Here is a 23270-nt window from a genome sequence, read left to right as displayed (position 1 = left end):
CTATAAAGGAATGCAGGCCCATCATGGCCTCAGCCATTTTTTTTTTTTCCCAGAGAAGCCAGGAGAATCAAGACAGGGTAGAGAGAATAAATCTAGCTAAATCCAACCTGAGGTCACCATAGTCCTGACATCTGCTCTACCCATAGCACCCACCTGTGACACATCTTATAGACACAAAGCTGTTGTCCACACCTGTGGAAGACGTGAGTTACTGGGCATGGGCTCTGGGCAAGGCCAGAGATTGGCTGGACCTACACACAGGGCAAAGGCCCTCCTGGGGCTAAGGGTGGGGTGCCTCTGTGTCTGGGTTTTGTCCTTGAGGGAAACAGGCTTCATCCCCATCCAAGTGATCTCTCCAGGCCATTCCAGGATTCTATGATCGGCATCTCACAAAGCTTCAAAAACTCTAAGGTGGAGAGAGATGTTGGATAGGTGGGGAGATGGGCTCAGAGTGTACCGGGAGCTGGCACAAAACCAGAACGTAAGGCAACCCCTTTAAGTTGTGTGCAGGAAACCGGACGGTGCGTAGAGCCTGTGGCATGGAGTGCAGCCTCCATCCGGGTCACTTTGCAGGGTGGGCAGGGGGGGCAGGGTGTGCATTGACCTCAAGCCCTTGGGGAGAACTAAGGCTTCTGCTAGTTTGCACAAAGGTGCTGTTCACTAAGGTGAGCACCAATGGGGTTATTTCTGTCCAGAGGAGAGGACTTTTCCTATTCTCAAGTCCCTCGGTGTCCAAGGGGGAGGAGGCAGGGGCTCAGGCCACACTCCCATCCCATCCAATTGCTCTGTCCATCTTTTACTACTGATCAAGGGCATGTGGAATTTGGGGGACTCGAGAATTCCTGAACTCTTCCATGGCTCCTCCACCCCACACTCCTATGGGGTTCTTTGAGCACACACAGAGGACCAAGACAGGTGTCACAGACCCTGACATGCCATTTTGGGAAGTCCATGCTGCCTGGCACAACTGAGGCTTAGAATTCCAGAGTCCAGAGGTTCCCCTACCCCTCATCCTCCCTGCCAGGGTTCTTAAGAGAAAGGGAGGAAGGGAGGAAGGGAGAAAGGCCAGGCTTCAGCAGGACCTGGCTTCAGCTTCCTGGTGCTGTCCCCAGAGCTGGAGAACACCAGCCAGGTAAGCCAGATGCACCAGGCCCGAGAGCAGGCCTTGCAAGAGGAGGCCACAGTTGGGCACAGGAATCTTTATCATGCTGACCCAGACCCTGGATGCTGCCCAAGCTGATTAGCAGCAGTTCCCTGGAGGGAAGCCAGCAGAGGCAGGGGTGTGCTTTTCGTCCCCTCCAGAAACACAGTCTCATTTAATCCTCAGAGTTTCCCTGTTTACAGATGAGAAAACTGAAATACATTTCAAACAAGGATTAGAATTTGTCAAGGTCACACAGCTCGTAAGCAGTGAGCTGGGCTTTGGAGCTTGTGGTCTGTGCCCAGGTTCCCCTTGGGGACTGATGGCAGCTCAGAGACAGTCCGTCCTGAGGATCAGCCCTACCTGCAAGGAGCTGCCCAGGACGAGGCTGACCCCTTCCTGCTGGACAACCCACCCAACTCAGCTGTCTGGGGCAGAGAGGGGGTGGCAGGGGCTGTTGGGGGTGGATAAAATCCAGCCCCTCGCCTCAGTTCAGGCCAACCTGGCTTCAGAACTCTGGTGGGACAGAGGACTGGGCTTTTGTCACAAATGCATCCATTCAGCCTCTCCCCGCCCAGTCCTGCTGCCCTCCCTCTCTTACAACTGCTGGACCTCATAGATCTCCCTCTTCAAGTTGGCTCTTGGGCAATCTTCCCAAAACATCTGCAGGCCCCACCTCTCCAGCAGCCCAGGACTGAGCTCAGGAGCACCCCCAGGCCAGAGAGACAGAAAGGGGAAGCCATATCACCTGCTCCAGGATCAGCCTGGACAGCCAGCCCCACTGTGGGTCTGTCTGGGGGAAACTCAAACCGCAGAGGGAAGAGCGGCCTCCTCTCTATTGCTCTGAAGCCAGGGCCCTAGCACCTGCTTCCCGTCTTCCCTGCTTGGCTTCTATGACTGTAGACTACTTATAACCATGAGGAATAGCGCCTAGGTCTACTGTGAATACATTAAGGAAGTATTAGACATGTCAAATGCCAAGTCAAATCAGGATCCATGATAACTCTGGGTTTCTAAAGGGGAACCCTGCTGTAGATGACATGCCAGGAGAGAGTCCCACCGCCTCCTCCGCCCAGCACGGCCACCCACATCCTCCAGATCAGTTTCTATGGCTCTGATCTCTTATGGGCTGGAGGTGGGTACGTAAAATTGTCCTCAAGTCTAGACTGTAAACCTATTCTAAGGCATCACCTCGAGGCTTTCAAACCTCATCCTAAAAGAGAGCTAGTTGGGGGTGGGAGTGGGCATGGGTGTGTGTGCATCTGTGTGTACTTTGTGTGTGTGTGTGCGTGTGTGTGCGTGTGTGTGTGTGTGTGTGTGCGCGGGCGCGACCTTCTCCGTGGTGGTTTACAGGAGAATAGTAGCCTGTGCCCATCTTATATTCTTTCACTTATTTGTGTTTATGGTGCTGGGGGCACACCCAGGGCCTTGTGGGTGCTAGACAAGCCCTCTATCCCCCTGGACCTGTGCACATCTTTTAAAATTTAGAGGGCTCCCAGCATGGATGGTAGAAAGACTGAGACCATATTTTCTTTGTATTCATGTGAAGGGAAAGAAGGAGACGAAGGTCCTCTGGCTAGTCCCCAGGGAAGGTCGCTGTGGAGAGATGGGGGCTGAGAAGCCCAGCCCACCTCCTGGCTCCAAGGAGTCCAGGCCCAGCCCTGGAGACAGCCCTTTATCAGCTGCCATCCCAGTTTCCTGTTTTCCAGTGGCCTGTGGACCTGGGCTGAAGGGACATCTGCTTCTGTTTATTCTTCCCTGTCTGCTACCCCACCCCCTGGAAGGCTGGTGCTGCTGCTCCTTGGCAGGTGAAGACCCAGGAGGAGGGAGAGGACAGGCCAGAGACGTGGGACCCTGGGAGTGAGGCTAGTCCCCAACAGTCCCAGGCTCCAGGGACTCTGAATTCAAAGTGGTGAAGGGAAAAAGGAGTCAAGGGCAGAAGACTCTCTTCAGAATGAAAGCAGGAAACTGGTGGGTTCCTGGGGCAACCTTTGCTGGTAGGAGAAACATAATTGCTTTTAAATTTCAGGTTACACCTGGGCTAATAAAAACAACTGGAAATTCCTGTTGGGACGAGGAAGTTTTCTCTCAGGGAGGGTTGGTCAGTCACCCTTGAACCTGCAACAGTTGCATACTGGAGGAACTTTGCTCAGATAGAGCCTCTGTGAGGATGTGGGGCATCTTTGTGCAGATGAGAAAAAGGGGGCCCTTTCCCCAGGCAGACACAGTCCCTGACTCAGCGAGTGTCCCTTCTGCTTCTCCAGCATCCCGGGACGAACACAACCTGGGCCCAGGTACATGAGGAGAGCAGTTCTCTCTCCCCTCTAATGCCGTCACTAACCCGGACAGCTTAAGCTCTGAACAACCACCCCAGAGATGACCACCCCAGACACAGAGAACAGTGCTGGTGGCCCTGAGAAGCTTGACAGCTCTTAACACTTGCCTGAGCCAAAGTCCCTGTTCCCACTGAGTCCTTGATAAGCCTTCTGGGTGAACTGGAAGAGAGCTTTGTCATCACAACCCAGACCTGACCGAGGTTGTCCCACACTGTGGTTACTGGCCATGTAGAATAGACAAGAAAATTACCAGGTTGTATCCAAGGATTTCTTCCTTTAAATTTTGCTTAATACCTATCATCTGAAGGCATGGATTTTGTTTTTAAAATCTGTAGTAGATATTATGGAGTTTATTCTCTTTTAAGCAGCTTTGCTTGTTTACAGCCAAAATGGCGGTATAGCAGAGTGGTTCCAAGCTGGGTGTTAGGAGTCAGACTGATCTGAGTTCCGATTTTAACCCCTCCACTTTCTAGCTGAGTAACCCTGTGCCATCCACCTAACTTCACATCCTGGTTTCTTGATCTGTAAGATAAAGAGAGGTGATACCAAGAGGTAAAACACTTGGCACATTGCCTGACACAGCTCTAATGTGCATGAGCTAATGCGGACTGAACTCAGGGGCATTCGACCACTGAGCCACATCCCCAGCCCTATTTTGTATTTTATTTAGAGACAGAGTCTCACTGAGCTGCTTAGCACCTCGCTTTTGCTGAGGCTGGCTTTGAACTTGTGATCCTCTTGCCTCAGCCTCCTGAGCCACTGGGATTACAGGGTGCCTTACTGTGCCCAGCTTCTAAACCTTAGCTATTGGTCATTAAGAAGGATGAGCATGTTTTCTAATTCCTTGGAGAAGTGGCTGGTCCCCATTTGAAACAAGGAAAGTGAGTCAGGGACACCAGGTTGTGCCAGGAGACAAGGAAGCCTTCAGGGGCAGGAGCCAGCTAGAAGGAATTTTTTTAAATGGCCAAATCTGGGGGAAATTTGAGCATCAGAATGAATAGTCACTATGGTCAATAACACAACAAATGGAAAACATCCTCACATCCATAGGGATATTTAAAACAAGGGGGGAAAGAAAGGGAAATACCAGCTAGGGGAAAGAGCATGAAAAAAAATAGGAAAAAATGATAGATTGGAAATCTCTGCTTGCAGTGATTTAGTGACACATGTGATTTAGGTGGAGATTATCTGTTGATAAGAACTCAGGATGAAGGGTTACTGAAAGCAAGATAGTCACACTGGGCTAAAGTACAACTGGCAGACAATTTACAGATTACCAAGGAGAGCCTGGCATGGTAGTGCAGGCCTATAATCCTAGGGACTAGGGAGGCTGAGGTGGGAGGATCGCAAGTTCAAGACCAGACTGGACAACTTTGTAGACCCCAGAGCAAAATAAAGCATGTAAAAAGGGTTTGGGGTATAGCTCAGTAGTAGAGCCTCTCTGGGCTCAAGCCTTAATACCACACACACACACACACACACACACACACGGCCCAGCCAGAGAAAAAGAGAGAGGTGGTGGGGGGGGGGAGATCCAGAGCTTCAGGAGAAGCTTAGTCAGATGGTCAATCAGCGGCCATGGTCTGTAGAAGCGTATCTTAGCCAGTTGTTCCACCAACACAGGCTGTAAAAGTCAGGCATGGTCCTGGGATTTGCAATTATTTACTTTTTAAAAATGTTTTTACTTGTTCTTTTTAGTTATACATGACAGTAGAAAACATCCTGATATATTTATACCACCTTGGAAGATATCTTATTCTAATTACGATCTCAGTCTTGTGGATGTACATGATGGTGACATTCATTGTGGTGTATTAATATGTATTAGACTGGAAACCCTGCTAGAAGAAAATGTAGGCCCAATACGCCAACATGTCAGCTTAGGATCTGACTTCCTTAACAAGATTCCTAAAGTGCAAGAAGTAAAATCAAAAATCAATAAATGGGATGGTATCAAACTAAAGAGCTTCTTCATAGCAAAGGGAACAATCAAGAACATGAAGAGAGAGTCTACAGAATGGGAGAAAATATTTGCCACCCACACCTCAGATAAGGCATTAATTTCCAGGATATACAAAAAACTCAAAAAGCTTAACGCCAAAAAAAAAAAAAAAAAAAAGGTATAACCTAATCAATAAATGGGCAAAGGAACTAAACAGACACTTCTTAAAAGAAGAAATACAAACGGTCAACAAATATTTGTTAAACATTTCTAGCAAGTAGAGAAATGCAAATTAAACCTATACTGAGATTTCACCCCACTCCACCAAAATGGCAATTATCAAGAACACAAGTAACAATAAGTGTTGGCGAGGATGTGGGGGGAAAGGCACACTCATACAATGTTGGTAGGACTGCAAGTTAATGCAACCACTCTGGAAAGTAGTGTGGAGATTCCTCAAAAAGAAGGAATAAAACCACTATTTGACCCAGTTATCCCTTGGCATATACCCAAATGACTTAAGCGAGCACTCTACCGCTGAGCCACAACCCTAGCCCGCCCCAAATGACTTAAAATCAGCATAAAGTTGGGCACGGAGGCACACACCTGTAATCCCAGCCTCCAAGCTTGGAAGGTTGAGGCAGGAGGATTGTGAGTTCAAAGCCAGCCTCAGCAAAAGCGAGGCACTAAGCAACTCAGTGAGACCCTGTCTCTAAACAAAATACAAAATAGGGCCAGGGATGTGGCTCAGTGGTCAAGTGCCCCTGAGTTCAATCCAAAGTACACACACACATACACACACACACAAAATCAGCATACTATAGTGATGCAATATTTCTTTTATATATAGATAGATAGATAGAGAGATAATTTTAATATTTATTTTTTTAGTTTTCGGCAGACACAACATCTTTGTTTGTATGTGGTGCTGAGGATCGAACCCGGGCCGCACGCATGCCACGCGAGTGCGCTACCGCTTGAGCCACATCCCCAGCCCATGATGCAATATTTCTAGCAGCACAATTCACAACAGCTAAGCTATGGAACCAACCTAAATGTCCACCAAGAGGTGAATTGATAAAGAAATTGTGGTATACATACACAAGAAGATTGAATTCATGACATTCACAGATAAATGGATGGATCTGGAGACTATCATGTTAAGTGAAATAAGCCAATCCCCCAAAAATAAGGGTGGAATATTTTCTCTGATATGTTGATGCTAACCCACAACAAGAGGGAAGGGGAAGAACAGAAGTTCACTGGATTAGACAGATGGGGGTGGGAATGGGAAAGACAGTGGAATGAATTGAACATAATTATCTACTTTTTAAAAATTACATTTGAGAAGACTTTAGGTTCTTCCATAAACAATGTCATGCTCACTCACTTATTCAGATATGCTTTATTGAGTAGGAAAAAAAGATAAAATTGTAGAGTGAGGAATTATGTCCTTTGTTTGTATAGAGACTAATTATGTATGACCCTAGACTCCAGGGAGAGTGACTGTCGTGCCTGGTCATTGTCCCTCAGGGGCAAGTGCAGAAAAGGGTGAGAATCAGGCCCTGCAGTGCCTGATGGGCTATCTTTTCTTCTTCTTCTGTTTGTATAGAGACTGAATTAAATCCTACAAGTAGAATTCCCTCATAGTTTCTGGCAGAAAGCAAACCCTCCACAAATACTGGCCACAGTTAGTAGAACTTCTTCCACAATATTAAAAGCGTCTTTTGCAATTACTGTTTCTGTCCAACTGTGTATATGAATTATTTTTAAAGTAAAATAATTTCTAAAGTCTTAACATGCGCCACCCCTCCCCACTGTTCCCACTCCTGATTCCTCGAGGCCACCACTTTTCCACTTTGACCAGCTTCTTCTGGTATCTCAGTTTGACATATCATCTGTTGTCTTCCTTCTTTGAAAAATAAGGATGTAGCTCTTATTTATCTTCTCTTCCCATATCCCCTTAATTTGCTTTTATTGCAGTTTTGGTTTAATCAGTAGCCAGCACTTACAATGACACTGTGACCATTATTCACAGCTGAGCCATGGAGCACGGTGATCGTGGTTCCTCTCTGGCACAAACTTCCTTGAGATGAATATTGCCCCGTGTTCTCTTTTTCAGTTGTCAATGTCCCTGTTGCTAATTCTTCCCCAAACTCTCCTCTAGAGATGCAGGGCTTCCCTTGTCATATGCAGACACAGCAGGCCACCTGCTGGTTGCATTTCTTTTTCATGAGGGTATCTAGGGTGCTCCATCCTCCCACTCCAAGCCCTGTCCTCTTCCCCTGATTCCTGGGGTTTCATTTATTGGTTTCTTTTCATGGACACATCATCCAGTGGCTTCCAGAGAAAGGGCTGGTTGGGAGATAAAATCTTGAAACCTCACATTTCTGAAGACATCTTCATTTCCCCTTCACACTTGGAGTGTGAGTTCACTGAATATAGATTGCAAAGCGCACTATTTAAGAATTCTGAAGTCATCAGTTGTTCATCTCATCCCAGCCTCTAGTGTCACAGTTGAGAATCCGAAGGCATTGCACTTTCTGAATCTCAGTCTGTGACCTGCTTTTTTTTTTTTTTTTCCCCCTTCTGGAAGCTTTCAGAATCTTCTTACTCATTGTTGTTCTGAAATTTCACAATTTTATGCCTTGTTTTGGGATTTCTTCCTATCATTGAGCAAGTCACTTAAATAGGCCTTTTCAATCTAAAAATACATCGCCTTCCATTTCAAAATATTTTCTCGGGTTATTGCTACTCTTTAGAACGTTAATTCCTGCCTTCCATCCTCCCTGTTCTCCGTTGCCCTGGATCCTCTGATTTTCTCACTGTCTGTCTTCTCTGTTCTGATCTATTTCCCCACGAGTTTCTGTTTTTTTTAATCTCCCAACCCTTCTCTTAACCTTCTCTAATTTAGTTTCTACTATTACAGCTCAACCTTCCTGGAATTCTTTTTTATTCTTTGAATGCTCATTTAAAAAACATCAGCCAGAGACATGAAGACACACCAGCCAGACCCACATTCAGGGGGAACATGCTGACCTCAGCCTCAGCTCACCTTGGCTGCAGATGGCGCTGCTCAAAGGCACACCTGACCCAGGATGACCCGACATCTGACTAAGGCCAGGCTATGGAGACCTGGCCACTTTGGCTCAATTGGGGACAGCTCTGATGTCCACCTAGACTCCTCTTCTCCCTCGGAATGATTCCGTTGCAACCCATGCATCCTTCGCCCTCCAAATTCTGTTCCAGTATCTGCTTTGAGAACCCAAATGGAGACCATCCTATCCTTATTTTTCACAGACTCAAAAATCTACTTTTAACTTTCTGAGCATATTTATTGTGGGTTTTGTCTGTTTTTTGTTTTGTTTTTAAGTTTTCTTCTGCTTCCTTCTTTGGCCGACTCTCCTGGGTTCTCCTTTTCTTCTGTTCACTTGTTTTGATCTCTCTCACGTCAGAGAGTTTTCACCAAGTGTCTGATTCTGCTGTCACCCGTATTTAGAATGCCATAGGAGAAACCTGATATGAGATTTGAGTTAAGTGTTGGGCTTCAGAGTTGGGCGGTCAGTTGGGGGTCAAGTGTCCTCAGGGCGACTTCCAGATGATACTATCCCTGAGCCTCTGCTCTTGGTGGGTTTTCTCAGAAGAGTTCTCCAAAAACCCTGCCAGAGGGGTTACACGTGTGCCTATGGCGTCCAGGAATCCAGAGTGAGAACAGGGAAGGGCCACTGCTCTATTGATGTTCACTTAATCTTCTTCTTTTGAACTAACCTTCCACTCTCTGTTGTACCCAGAGTTCCTCTGGCTCAAACTTCGCACAGGACCAGTGGCAGGTCTTGGTAGCTGGTTGCAGAGCTGGCAGAGGGTTCCAGCGATTGAACGTTCCCATGAAAACTTCATCAGGACTCTGATTTTTAGCCACAGCCCGGGCTAGTCTCCAGAAGTAACTAGGACCTCAGTTCCTAAGCCTTTGGGGGCATTTCAGAGACAGAGGTCAGTTTCTTTTCTTGTCTTCCCCCTTTTGAAAAGGGCTTCCTCTTTTTCTCTGGTGTCTAAGGTTAGTTCTCTCTATCTAATTTTCACCTTAAAAGGTTTTTTTGACCCTGCTAGGTGCTGTGGAACATGCCTGTAATTCCAAGGACTCAGGATGCTGAGGCAGGAGGATCCCAAGTTCAAAGCCAGAGTCAGCAATTTAGTGAGGCCCTAAGCAACTGAGACTCTGTCTCAGAATAAAAAGGGCTGGGGATGTGACTCAGTAATAAAGTGTCTCTGAGTTCAGTCCCCAGTACCAAAAATAATTTTCTTTTTATCTCTCTCTCTGTTCGTACCTCCCTTATGGATTTATGCTTTTTTTTTTTTTTCCTATTTCTCTTAAGTGTCTTTACTCACATTTTAGTGGGGTTTGGGAGGAGGAGAAAGCTTACTCACTTGTTCAGTCTGCTCTGTTTAATGGAAGCCCTCAGGGCCCAGAGGGTTTTCAACCCTCATTTTATGGATGTAGTCTTCCTCATGTAAACCTATTCTGGATTTCAAAATGGAAGTCAAGAAGAAATATAATTTGACTCACACGGTTTTCAGACCAATTTCCAAAAACACTTTGGGCCTATGTGGTTTGTTCTGAATTCTCACTCTAATTATAATTGTCTGGCCAGCATGTGGGCACTAGGTACCCATCGCTCAACCTAAGCCAAGCCCCGGGTCCTTCTGTGGAAACACCAGTGCCACAGAGGGCTCCCTCCTCTTCCCCCTCACTCAGGGGACAAACAGGAAGGTTCCCTCAGGGCTGTGCCCCTGATTTCTTCAGAACTTTACTGAGAACTGAGTCATTGCAACATCACACTCAGCCAGCTGTCTCAGCACAAGAAAAAGCTTTTCTGTGGTGTGAGGTTCTGTGGGCTGCAGACGACATCTAGGTCAGCAAATTAAACTCCACACTGGTTCCCAAGGCCAGCTCCACCAAACTTAAGGCTGTCTGATTTCACCCTCTGGCGCTGGCTCTCGTGGTGCTTGGGAGACAAGGGCCCTCTGTGGGTGACCAGAGGGCCACACCTCAGCTTCCACCACTGGATGACACATGGCTCATCCCAGAGTGACACGCTCCCCCAGGGCTCCACAGTCCTCCAGGGTAACAGGAATCCAACCTTGCTATTGTGATTGTGTGTGTGTTAAAACAAAGGGTAGGAGACAGACATGTCATGTCTTTGTTCTTCAGTTTCATATACCACCTGTGTTTCTCTCCTTCCATGCTTTGACCTCGACAAAAACACTTCTTTCTTGGTTCCCTTTCAGGAGAGTTTTTAAGAATGGCCGCTGGTCTACCTAGATATTACGGGGCAGAGTATCTCCATCGGGGAAGGGTCACTCTGGTCCAGACACTGAGTCTCAGATTTTACAATGGATAAAGCCCTTGGAGAGTGAATCATGTTAGAAATTTGAAAACAACTCAGCAAATATTTATTTGAGGGCCTGCTGCTCTCTGAGGCTCTGGAATGCAGACATGACAACCGGGGTCATTCCTCTCAAGAGCTCGCCGACGATGAAGACCAACATTCTACTGGATGGCTACCTTTTTTTCCCTTCTCCTGGTAAGACCATCTGGGCATAACATCCTCATTCTATGCTTCCAGAGGAGCCGAACTTCCCCCTGACCCTGGAGACAGAGGTAGACTCAGGCCTGTTCAGTGTTGGGTGTCGAGATTAACATATGGCCCAATAGAAGCTTAGGATATGCCTGAGGAGTCTACTGATATTCAGGGAGAGGTACTAGATACTTTTCTTTAGAATTTCTACCAATAATTTGTTTAAACTAGTTAGATGGGGTTTTCTGTCATTTGCAACTGCACAGCTCTCTGGAGCAGGTGGGATCGTGTCCTCCCAAATCTACATTCACCCAGAACTTCAGAAGGCGGTCAACTTTGAAAACAAGTCTTTGCAGAGATATGCAGATAAGGATATTGAGACGAAATCATTGTGGTTATAGAGTGGGTCCCCAAGGTGACAACCAGTGTTCTTATAGGACAAGGAGAAGGCACAGAGGGACACAAAGGCACAAGAAGAAGGCCATGTGAAGGGAGGCAGAGGTTGGAGGATGTGTGCAGCCAGGGAATGCCCCAGCCACCGTAGCTAGGAAGAGGCAAAGAAGGATCCCTCTGAGCCTCTAGCAGGAGCACAGCCTGTGGATGCTTCCATTTCCAACTTCTGACCTCCAAAACCGTGAGAGAAAATTCTATGTTGTTTTAAACCACAGTTTATGGGCCCTAGGAAATGAATTCACCTTGACATATGAAGTCATCCAACACAGATTTATTGGTACCTCATATGTGTCTGAAGAAGTCAGTAAAAATTCAGAGAAAGGGGATATCAAGACTGGAGAGAGAGATTTGAGCTGGGATACTATGAAGCCTGAAGACTGTCCATCCCACCAGCCGCACCACATGGGCCCCTGGGAAGTCCTGGAGAAATGGTAGCATTCATGGTCTCGGGGGGAGAGGAGACCCTTCCTAGACTTCTTGAAGGTCATTTTCCCAACAAGTGAAATTCTTTCTGCAGCAAGGACAGGTGCTCTGTTTGACGTAAGTTGAAAATATTTCTCCAAGTTTGTTCTTTGACTTTGTTTATAGTGATTTTACTCTGGAGAATTTTTTTTTTTACATAGTCAAATTTATCAACATTTGTAGGGCTTATGGGTTTTTTAAAAACTGCCTTTCCACCATGTGTAGTGGCACATGCCTGCAATCCCAGTGACTCCAGAGGCTGAAGCAGGAGGATGGCCAAGTTCAAGGCCAGCCTCAGCAACTTAGCAAGACCCTTGCTCAAAATAAAAACTAAAAAAGGCTGGGGAATATGGCTCAATGGTTAAGTGCCCGTGGGTTCAGTCCTCAGTACCAAAAACAAAAACAAATTAATAAAAAAAACTCCCTTTCCTTGTGTTTTTATCTAGTAGTTCATAGTGTGGAGTAACTTATCTTTCATTCAAACGTATCTGCATTTCCCTTCCATTGAATTTCCATCACCTTTATTAAGTATTTTCAAAAAATAGCACCAATAATAGTAGGTACCATTTGTTTTGCCTAGGTTCTAAACCGAGAGCTTTATCTCTATAATCTTTAATCTTACTCTGAATGTAGGTGACATCCTCCATATTACAGATGAGGAAAATGTGGCCCAAAAAAGGTATCTGAACTGCCACAGATAAGAATCCAATACCTCCACATACAAATAAAAAAAGTGCACAAAAAAATGGGGGAAAAAAAGAGAATCCATTAGCTCCAAGGATGCAAAGCTGGTTCAACATAGGGAAATCAATAAATATAATTCATCACATCAACAGACATAAACACAAGAGTCACGTGATTATCTCAATAGATGCAGAAAAAGCCTTTGACAAAACACAGCATTGATTCATGTTCAAAAAACTAGGGATAGCAGGAATATACCTTAACATTGTAAAAGCTATATGTATATTATATAAACCCATCACTCTATATGCAGGAAAATGGAAAGCAGTCCCTCTAAAAACTGGAACAAGACAGAGATGCCTTCTTTCACCACTTCTATTCCACATAGTCCTGGAATTAGAAGAACAATTAGAAGAAAGAAATTAAAGGGATACAAACAGGAAAAGAAGAACTCAAACTATCCCTATTTGCTGACAAAATGATTCTATATTTAGAAGACTCAAAAACTCCACCAGAAAACTTCTAGAACTCATAAAAGAATTCAGCAAAGTAGCAGGATATAAAATTAATGCCTATAAATCAATTGTATTCCTATACATCAGTAATGAATCAGCTGAAAGACATTAGGAAAACTACCCATTCACAATAGCCCCAAAGAAAATAAAATATTTGGGAATCAATCTAACAAAAGATGTGAAAGACCTCTACAATGAAAACTACAGAACATTGAAGAAGAAATTGAAGAAAGAAAGAAATTGAAGAAGACCTCAGAACATGGAAATATCTCCCATGTTCCTGGATAGGCAGAATTAATATTGTCAAAATGGCCATACTACCAAAAGTGCTACACAGATTTAATGCAATTCCTATTAAAATTCCAATGACATTCTTCATAGAAATAGAAAAAGCACTCATGAAATTCATTTGGAAAAATAAGTGGCCCAGAATAGTCAAAGCAATACTTAGTGAGCAAAGTGAAGCAGGAAGCATCATAATACCAGACCTTAAATTATACTACAGAGCTATCACAAGAAAAACAGCAGGTATTGACACCAAAATAGACATGAAGACCAATGGAACAGAATAAACGACACAGAGACAAACACACATAGATAGAAGTTATCTCATACTAGACAAAGGCATCATAAACATACATTTGAGAAAAGATAGCCTCTTCAACAAATGGTGCTGGGAAAACTGGAAATCCATGTGTAGCATAATGAAATTTAACCTCTATCTCATCCTGCACCAACCCAAAGGGAATCAAGGACCTCACCATTAAACCAGAGACCCTGCACCTACGAGGAGAAAAAGTAGATCCAAATCTCCATACTGTCAGCAGAGGAACCCACTTCCTTAACAAGACTTTTAAAGTGCAAGAAGTAAAATCAATCAATAAATGGGATGGTATCAAATTAAAAAGCTTCTTCATAGCAAAGACAACAATCAAGAACATGAAGAGAGAGTCCATAGAATGGGAAAAAATCTTCATTACCTGCACTGCAGATAGGGCATTAATGTTCAGGATATCTAAAGAACTCAAAAAACTTAACACCCAAAAAACAAATAACCCAATCAGTAAATGGGCTAAGGAACTGAATAGACACTTCTTAGAAGAGGATATACAATTAATCAACAAATATATAAAAAAATGTTCAAAATCTCTAGCAATTAGAGAAATGCAACTCAAAACTCTAAGATTTTACCTCACTCCTGTCAGAATGGCAGCTATTAAGAATACAAATAACAATAAGTGTTGGTGAGGATGTGGGGGAAAAGGCACATTCATACATTGCTGGTGGGACTGCAAATTGGTGCAGCCAATCTGGAAAGCAATATGGAGATTCCTTGGAAAACTTAGGAATTTGACCCAGCTGTCCCTCTCCTCAGTTTATTCCCAAAGGACTTAAAAACAGCATAATATAGGGACACAGCCACATCAATGTTTATAGCAGCACAATTCACAATAGCTAAATTGTGGAACTGTAGGTAGGGGTTCTGTGTTTGGGATTGGGTCCCTGATGACTTCATGGCTGTGGCATGCTTGGTGCCTAGGAAAGTTTCTGTGCAAAGGCATAGGATGCCCGGTTGCTATGGCAATGCCCTCCATGTTAGAATCTTATCAGGTTTGACCTTAATCTTAGGTACATAACTCCTGGGAACAAAGGAACTTGCTTGCTTGATAACTACAATGTTTTACCAAGCTCCAGTGCTCCTGAAGCTGCCTGCCTAACAGTAACTTCAGACAATGGACCTTCTTAAGAACTGCACAAAGCTCCTAACATTGCATATTGTAACTATGAAATGTAACTGCAGAATAAGCAACCTTACTGCTACTCTAAACAATAAAGTGGTTATGGTACTAATGACCTAATGTAACCTATTGGTGTAAATAAAGGTGGCCGCTTGGACAAAGAGCCACTCTGCCACCTTCTCTGCCCCTGCACCTTGTCTCTGTGTCTCCTTTCTTTGAGACTCTTTACGGGGAACCAACCCAGATGCCCTTTAGTAGATGAATGGATAGGGAAAGTTTGGTATATATACACAATGGAACATTACTCAGTATTAAAAGAGAATAAAATCATGGCATTTGCAGGTAAATGGATGGAGGTGGAGAATACAATGCTAAGTGAAATAAGCCAATCCCCCAAAACCAAAGGCTAAATGTTTTCTTGGATGTGAGGATGCTGACTCATGATGATGATGGTGGGGGAGGGCATGGGAGGAATGGCGGAACTGTAGATAGGGCAAATGGGAGGGAGGGGAAGGGAGGGGGTAGGAGGGTCGGAATGACAGTGGAATGAGTTAGACATTACCCTAAGTACATGTATGAAGACACGAATGGTGTGAAAATACTTTGTGTACAACCATGACTTGAAAAAATGTGCTCTATACGTGAAATATGAAATGAACTGCATTCTGCCATCTTGTAAAACAAATAAGAATAAATAAATAATTTAATTAAAAATTATAAAAAGAATGACTTTGTGACATTAGCTAGTAAATGGATGGATCTGGAGTCTATCATGCTAAGTGAAATAAGCCAATCCCCCCAAACCAAAGGCAGAATGTTTTCTCTGATGTGGACACTAACACAATGCGGGAGAGGGGAGGAAGGGAAGTTCATTGGATTAGACAAAGGGAATGAAAGGAAGGGAAGGGGATGGAAATAGGAAAGACAATAGAATGAATTGGACATAACTTTCCTACATTCTTGTATGAACACATGACCAGTGAAACTCTACATCATGTACAACCACAAAATGGGCATATTTTCCATATATATATATATATATATGAATGATGTGGCAAAATATATTCTACTATTTTGTCTATCTTAAAAGAACAAATAGAATTTTTTTTTTTTAAATCCCATAGCTCCTAATTAAAGGAGAGAAGATTTGTGCTCATGTCTGTCCTGGAGCAAGCTGGGAATATTTCCACAATACCATCTTGGAAGCTTCAAGCTTATGCCCTGAGGGTAAACTACTTGGACAGACTGCTGATCTTGTCTCTCAGATGTTGATTATTCCAGTTTTACCCTCATGGGATAAACTTGTTTGAAAATATGCAAATGCCCTTTTTATTTATGTATTTTTTTGCTTTGCTGACTAGTTATAAAATACAACTCCATTAATGTCATGGGAGAACAAAAGGAAACAATTATGAAAAAGCGAATTCTATTCCTGTGATCAAGCTTTGTGAGACCACTGTGGCCCCCACTGGCTCCCACGCCTTATTCTATCTCTGCTTCCTGCTCTCTAAGGCCGTTGGCCTCTGGCTGCCATCTTACTTTGACCTAACTACAGGAAAGCACAGATGAGTTTGGACTTCACCACATTTGGACTCACTTTCCTGTGTGAGAGCTGTGTCTCACTTAAGTGAAACACAGACGATGATGAATGACACTTGTGTACTAGAAGTACCACAGACCACATGGCCTTCAATATCAGGAATTTATCATCTCTCAGTTCTGGAGGCTGGGAGTCTGAGATCAAGGTTTGACAGGATTATTTTCTTCTGAAGCCTCTCTCTTTGGCTTGTAGGTGGCCATCTTGTGTCTTCTTCACATTGTATTTGAATTAGTACGCTTAGGCTGCCATAACAAATATCACAAACTGAGTGACTTAAGCAACAGAAATTCATTTTCTCACAATTCTTGTGGCTGGAAGTCCAATATCAGGGTGCCAGCATATTTGGTTTCTGGAGAAGGCTTACTTGTAGGAGGCCTTACTCATGGTGTCCTCAAACAAAGATCTGATTTCTTCTTCTTATAAGGACACTGATCCCCATCCTAAGTGCTCTATACTGTGACCTCATCTAAACCTAAATTTCCCAAGGTCTCACCTCTGAATATGATCACAGTGGGTAGTTAAGGCTTCAACAGATGAATTTGGAGGAGTCTACAAAATGTCTTTTCTCTCTACCAATATGCATTCAAATCTCCTCTTCTTATAAGCATACCAATCATATTAGATTGGGGCCCACTCCCAGTGACCTCATGTAACCTTGGTTACCTCTGTAAAGGGCCTATGTCCAAGGACAGTCCTATTTTCGTGTACTGGGAGTTAAGATTTCAACATGCAAACTCCAGGGGGAAGAAAGCAGCCACCACAGTGCTGTAGGTGAAGAGATTTTTCCAGGCCTACCATTACTGCACCTCCAATGCCCACATACACTCAAGGACTCACCCAGATTGGGCAGATGTCTACCACCTCCACCCTCACTCCCAGCAACTTGTTATTATGAAAATGTTCAAACATACAGAAAAGTTGAAAGGGGGTGACAGTGACCACCTGTATGCTCACCACTCAGGTGTAATCATTGTAGACGCTATGCTATCTATATTTTATCTCTATATGTTCATTTTCTTCACCAAAATGTTTGAAAGTAATTTTTTGTATGCATTTCATCCCTAAATACTGCAATATTCAGCTTCTAAATATAACCACAGTGCCATTATCACACATAAGAAAATTTACAATAATTTCCTAATGTCATCTAATATCCAGTGCATATATAGATTTCCCCAACTGTGTTCAAAGTATATTTTACGTGCTTCTTTTCTTTTTTTTACTTCAGAATTGTTCCCCTATACTTTTTTTTTTTTTTTTTTAATACAGGGTGTCTCTATGTCACACAGGCTGGCTTGAGCTCCTGGGCTTATATGATTCTCCTGTCTCAGCCTCCCATGTAGCTAGGATTATAGGCACATGCCGCCATGCTGAGGTCCCATTATTTCTTTTTACATTGAATTAAAAAAAAAAAAAGGTTATCTTTTTTGTTTGTTTTGTTTAGAATATCTCATATTCTGGATTTTTCTGATGGTTCTCTTGTTGCACCATTTAATCTTCCCTATTTTGATTTTCTCTAAACTGAGCTTTCTTGTCTGGGGCCCCTTAGCTGAATTATAGAATGTAGCAATGTAAAATCACTCTCTGATCTAGAACCTTTCTAGTCACACACAAGATAAGTATTTTGTTACAAACAAAGGATACATTGATGGTTAATTTTATGCGTCCACTTGACTGAACTACAGGGTGCCCAGACACTTGGTCAAATCTTATTCTGGGTGTGCCTTTGAGTGTGCTTCTGAGTGAGATTAACACTTGAATCCATAGACTAGGTAAAGCAGGTGCCTTTCCTATGGTGGGTGAGCCTTATCTCCTCAGTCAGTGGCTTAAACCGACAAGAAGGCTGACCCTCCTAAGAGGAAGAGAGAATTCTTCCTGCTTGCTGGCATTCAAGCTAGGCTATCATCTCTCCTGGGTCCCTGGCCTTCAGACTTGGACTGGAACCTTACTATTGGCCCTCTTGGGTCACCACTTGCCCACTGCTGGACTTGGGACTTCTAGCCTCCAAAGCAGTGTGATCTAATTCCTTACAGTAAATCTCTGTCACTATCATACTTCCTATTTGTTCTGCTTCTCTGCAGAACTCTAACACAGTTGCCTTAGGGCATGAAAGCTTGTTTTGCTCCCAGGATCTGGTTGGGAAATTAAAGTACTCAGATTAAGGTTAAGCATTTGGGGTGAGAACTTTTCATATCATATGACATCAGGAAGCAATATTGTCTTGGAGTTATTAATGATGCTAAATTGGTCACTTAATCCCAGATTTTTATTTTACTTTTTTTCCTCCTGTGAATTAGCAAGTCATCATGTGAGGCAGTATCTGGCACTATGCAAATATCCTGTTTCTCAGCTACTTTTCCCCAGTGGCTTTTGGTACCCACTGACAATCCTTGCCTGAGTCGATTTTCCACCCAGAAATTAAAGCTTAAGAAAGTTTACCCCTCGTAAGGCTCATGAATTGCTTAATGTATAGGAATTAATATCCACAGTAGGATAAAGTGAAATCCCTCACCATTAGAAGACTTTCTCCTCCCGGCAAATCTTCTAACTTAACTTCTCAGTCTGTGGAGACCAGGCCTGGCTGGCTGGTGTCCTGCTGCCTGGAAGGTAAACACCGGAAGAGCATTTTGTTATCATTGGTTGCGGTTCTGAAAGCAAGGATCAGAACCATTCAGAGGTAGGAAAGTGCCAAAGTAAAATCAAAGTCAGTAACCAGATCTAAAATAGTAGCAGGACACACTGAAGAAAATCTGCAATGCAGAGGGCCTAGCAGACATGAGGGAATCAGAGCAGGTGAGATGAAGAAGCTCCGCCGCACTCTAGCAGAAGGGGGGACTCCTAGGGGACTGTTTGAAGGGGAGCTCTGTTCTCCAGGCAAATGCGTGTTAGGGTGGAGTGGGGCCAGGGAGAGTGGAACGCTCCTGGGCCAGGTTTAGGGGAAGGGGTAGGTGAGACCAAAGGATGCCTGAGGATGCAGCGTCCAGGTGCAAGTTAGGCTGAGGTCTTGCCAAATTCCACCCAAGCAGAGAGGAGGGGCAAGGGCTTCTAGGAGCCAAGGAAGGTCAACAACTCTCACAGTGGGTAGGAGGGACTTGGCATGAATGGGGTGGGGAGAAGCAATGGAGTATTGGGGAGCCAGAGGAGGGAGCGCCCACAGTTCCAGAAGGAATCATGTAAACATGGGGGATCCAGCAAAGCATGGCTTCTGTGTGCAAACCCAGGAGTCCGGCTGTTCTGGGACTCCCAGGTGGGCTGGGGCCTCCAGCACCTTGCTTCTCTCCCCTCCCCCACAGCAACACTGGGGTCTGCAGGGACTCGGGCGGCACATTGCTGGAGCTTGTGGGACCACAGGGCAGCAGCCTGGCTCTGTATTCTGCTATTCCACTTGACTTCTCTGCCCCTTGGAGGGCCATTTTCCTGCTGCCCCAGTAAGTGTGGAAGGAGCTTCCTGTGGCTTCCCCATTACCTTAGCATCTCAGCACCTGGAAGAGATTAGTATCACTGGCAACCCACAGAGCTCATTGTGCATTTCCTCTTCAATGTGATTTGTTAGGGAAAAAAAAAAAAAAAAGGCGGAATGAGATCAGTTCCCGCACTTTCCCTGGAGATCTGTGTAAAGTCTACCGAGCAGTGTCCATTTATCACTACCCTGGGGTTTCCTGTTTTGAACCTGACCTGTTCTTGGCAGGCTCTCCATCCTTGTTTCATCACATTAAAGACTGAGGCAGACTCAGCCCTCTCTCTTTCCCCTCCCTCCTCTCTGTTCCCTGCCCTGCTCCTGAGTGTCACGCACAGACTAGACTCAGCCCTCTGCAGAAGGGTGGGACGGGAGGGGCCCCTTGTCATTCCCCCACCTTTGGTCTCTGCGTCATCCTCTCCCCTTTCTTTCCTAGATAACATTTGATGCAAGGTGGGAGACCACCCCTTCATGTTCAGGGGAAAAGCAGAGGAAATGCAGTCATGTGACACAGGCCCCGCCTGGTGTTTTTATAGATAGACACATCCTCAGCACGGGCTCTGGGTTGCAAAGGGCTAGCAGATCAAGTTCAAGCAAACACCTGGCCAGGCCTCACTGTTGGGGAAAACAATAGGGGGAACTGGCCATTAAATGGAAGTACAACGCTGACCGCTCCTAGAACACTAGCAGGCCTGGGTAGGTGGGGGGAGGTTTATGAATTCATTTTTCCCTTCATGGCTAAGTCATGATCATCTTCTGACCACTGTATGCTTTAGACTGAATTGTGTTCTCTGTTCCTCCAATTTCATATATCAACGTCCTAATCCCCAATGTGACTTTATTTGGAGACACAACCCATAAGGAGAAAATCAATATTGAATGAGTCCTAAGGGTGGGAGCCCTGATCCCATAGGATTTGTGTCCTTAAAAGAAGAGACGCCAGAGAGCTCCCCTCTCATTCGCTTTCCTTCTGCTGTGTGAGGACAGAGAAGAAGGCAGCTGTCTGCAGGCCAGGAAGAGAGCCCTCATGGGGACCCCAATCAGCAGGTACCTTGATCTGGGACCTTCCAGCCTCCAGAACCTTGAGGAGTAAATCTCTGCTGTTTAAGCCACAGGACTGTGGTATTTTGTTATGGCAGTCCAAGCCGACTAGGACACCACATGAAGGTTCTTGTTGACCCTAAAGCCCTCTTGTCACCAAGCTGCTCCAGGTAATGGAAGTAATTCCATGCCCCCTCCAGTTTCTGATACAGGTATGCCTCACTTTAGGGAAGGTTCACAGCTAAACCTCCATGACAAATGTCAGGATGATTATTGGATATCTACCAGCAACCCTCCTGCACTTCTGACAGTGCAGACTGAAGGTGAGCACCTGATACAGGCCACCCAATCACAATGCCCCATTTCCCTGCACGTGGTGACAAGAACCCCGGAGACCTAGCACAACTAAATGGTTGCAATTTAAAAGCAGCTATGGCAAGTCTGCCGGGCGCCCACTCCAACAGTCATTTGTATCTTATTCCTTCTATTGTAGTAAAATTCATATAACAAAATGTACCATTTTAACACTTGAAAGTGTTCCTCGGCATTTAGTCCTTTCACAAGGTTGGGCCACCGTCACACTCTCTAGTTTCAGAGCATTTTCCTCACTTACAGAACTCTGACTTTATTCAGGGTTGCAATGCTGCCTGCCAGCTGGAAGACCCTTTTCTCAACTTCCCTTGCAGCTAGGTGTGGCTTTGTGACTAGATTCTAGCCAGTGACATGTAACAGAAGTATGAGGGACTCTTAGAGAAGTTCTTTAAAAGAAGTGGGAACCCTTTTCCTCTCTTCTGCAGGGGGCTGTGGCAGCCGTTACAGGCCAGGGAGTTTTTGCAAGGCTGAGGATAGCACAGCAGACAGACAGGAGCCCAGGTCCCTGAGAACATGCAGAGCTGGCTCTGGGGTGCTTACATGTGACAAATAAAGAAACCACTTGTTTAAGCCATTAGTATTTGGAGGTTTTCTGTTCTAAGCAGCTGAACCCTATTATAACTTCATCAGGAAGTAGATCCATTTTTTAAAATGATTCCTTTAGGATTCCCTTAAATATCAAACTCCACTGGGTCAAGTGGGGATTTGTTCTCCCCAAATCCATGTGTTGGGCTCAATCTGTTGCTTTGAACAGTACGGGGAGAGGGGTCTTCAGGGAGGTGTTTGGGTGTTAGGCAGCGTCCTCACAAATGAATTCATGGCATCAAAGGACTTGAGGGCATGTGGTCCTTTTTGCTCTTGGGCTTCCTGCCATGTAAGGACTCAGCAAGACGACAGAAGCCACCACCTTGATCTTGGACTTTTCAGCCTCCAGAACTGTGATTAAAGTTTTGTTCTTTATAAATTACTTGGTCTCAAGTATTTTGTTATAGCAGCACAAATAGACTAAGATGTGGTCAAGGCATGGAATCAGATGATGTGTGGGTGATCCTCCTGGATTGGAATCCAGGACAACCAGTGGCCTAGTAGTACAAGGAAACACCTCCCCTAGGATATGTGCCACCTAGGTTTAGGATAGGAACCAGGCAAATAATGGGTGCTGGGAGTCACTCTGATCTGCAACAGGGCATTGCTAGGCCCCACAGGGCCTGCTCCATCATCCTTAGATCCTCCCTCCCCACAGCTCTCTGGAGATAAAATTAAAACATGGCTACCATGTTTGGAAGACCTCCTGAGCCTCGGCTTTACATGTACTGTCTCATCATCCTCACAACAATTCCACAAGGAGATCCATTTTTCAGACGAGGAATGAAGCTTCTAGAAATTAAACGACTTGGCCTAGTCTCACAGCTGGTATGTAGCAGAGATGACACTGAACACAGGTTGGTCCCTCTAAATCCTGGGCCCTTCCCCTCCATGGTGCTGCCTCCTATCCCCGCCCAGAAACCAAGGTCGGCTGGGAGTGATGACAGTGATTCCAAGAGACAGCGCCCGCGCTGATTTCCCCCAGCAAGCCCCGCTGTGGGACTGCGTCTCGACTCTTCCTGCTGCACCCAGGCTAAAAGAACTCCAGGAGTCCATTAAGCAATCAGAGCAGAAAAACAGCACTTGGTCCTTGTCCTAGTTCTCTATTGCTGGGTAACAAACCACCCCAAAATGAAGAGCCTTAAACAACCACCATTTCACGTGGCTCCCGACTCTGGGCTCTGCTGGGTATCTTTGCTGGCCTCGCTGCTGGTCACCATGTGGCCACATTCACCCAGGGGCTGATTCTGCCAGAAAGAAGCCGGAATGCAAGGCCTTTCCGGAACCTTCTCTCACAGGCCAGCCAGACTTCTTAGAGACAGCTCAGGGTTCCCAAGACTGTAAAACAGACTGGACCCCATTCCTAC

This window comes from Marmota marmota, unplaced genomic scaffold, assembly GCF_001458135.2.
Source record: "Marmota marmota marmota unplaced genomic scaffold, marMar, whole genome shotgun sequence".
NCBI lineage: Eukaryota > Metazoa > Chordata > Mammalia > Rodentia > Sciuridae > Marmota > Marmota marmota.
The sequence above is the reverse complement of the archived record's forward strand: the minus strand, read 5'-3'. Positions refer to the sequence as shown.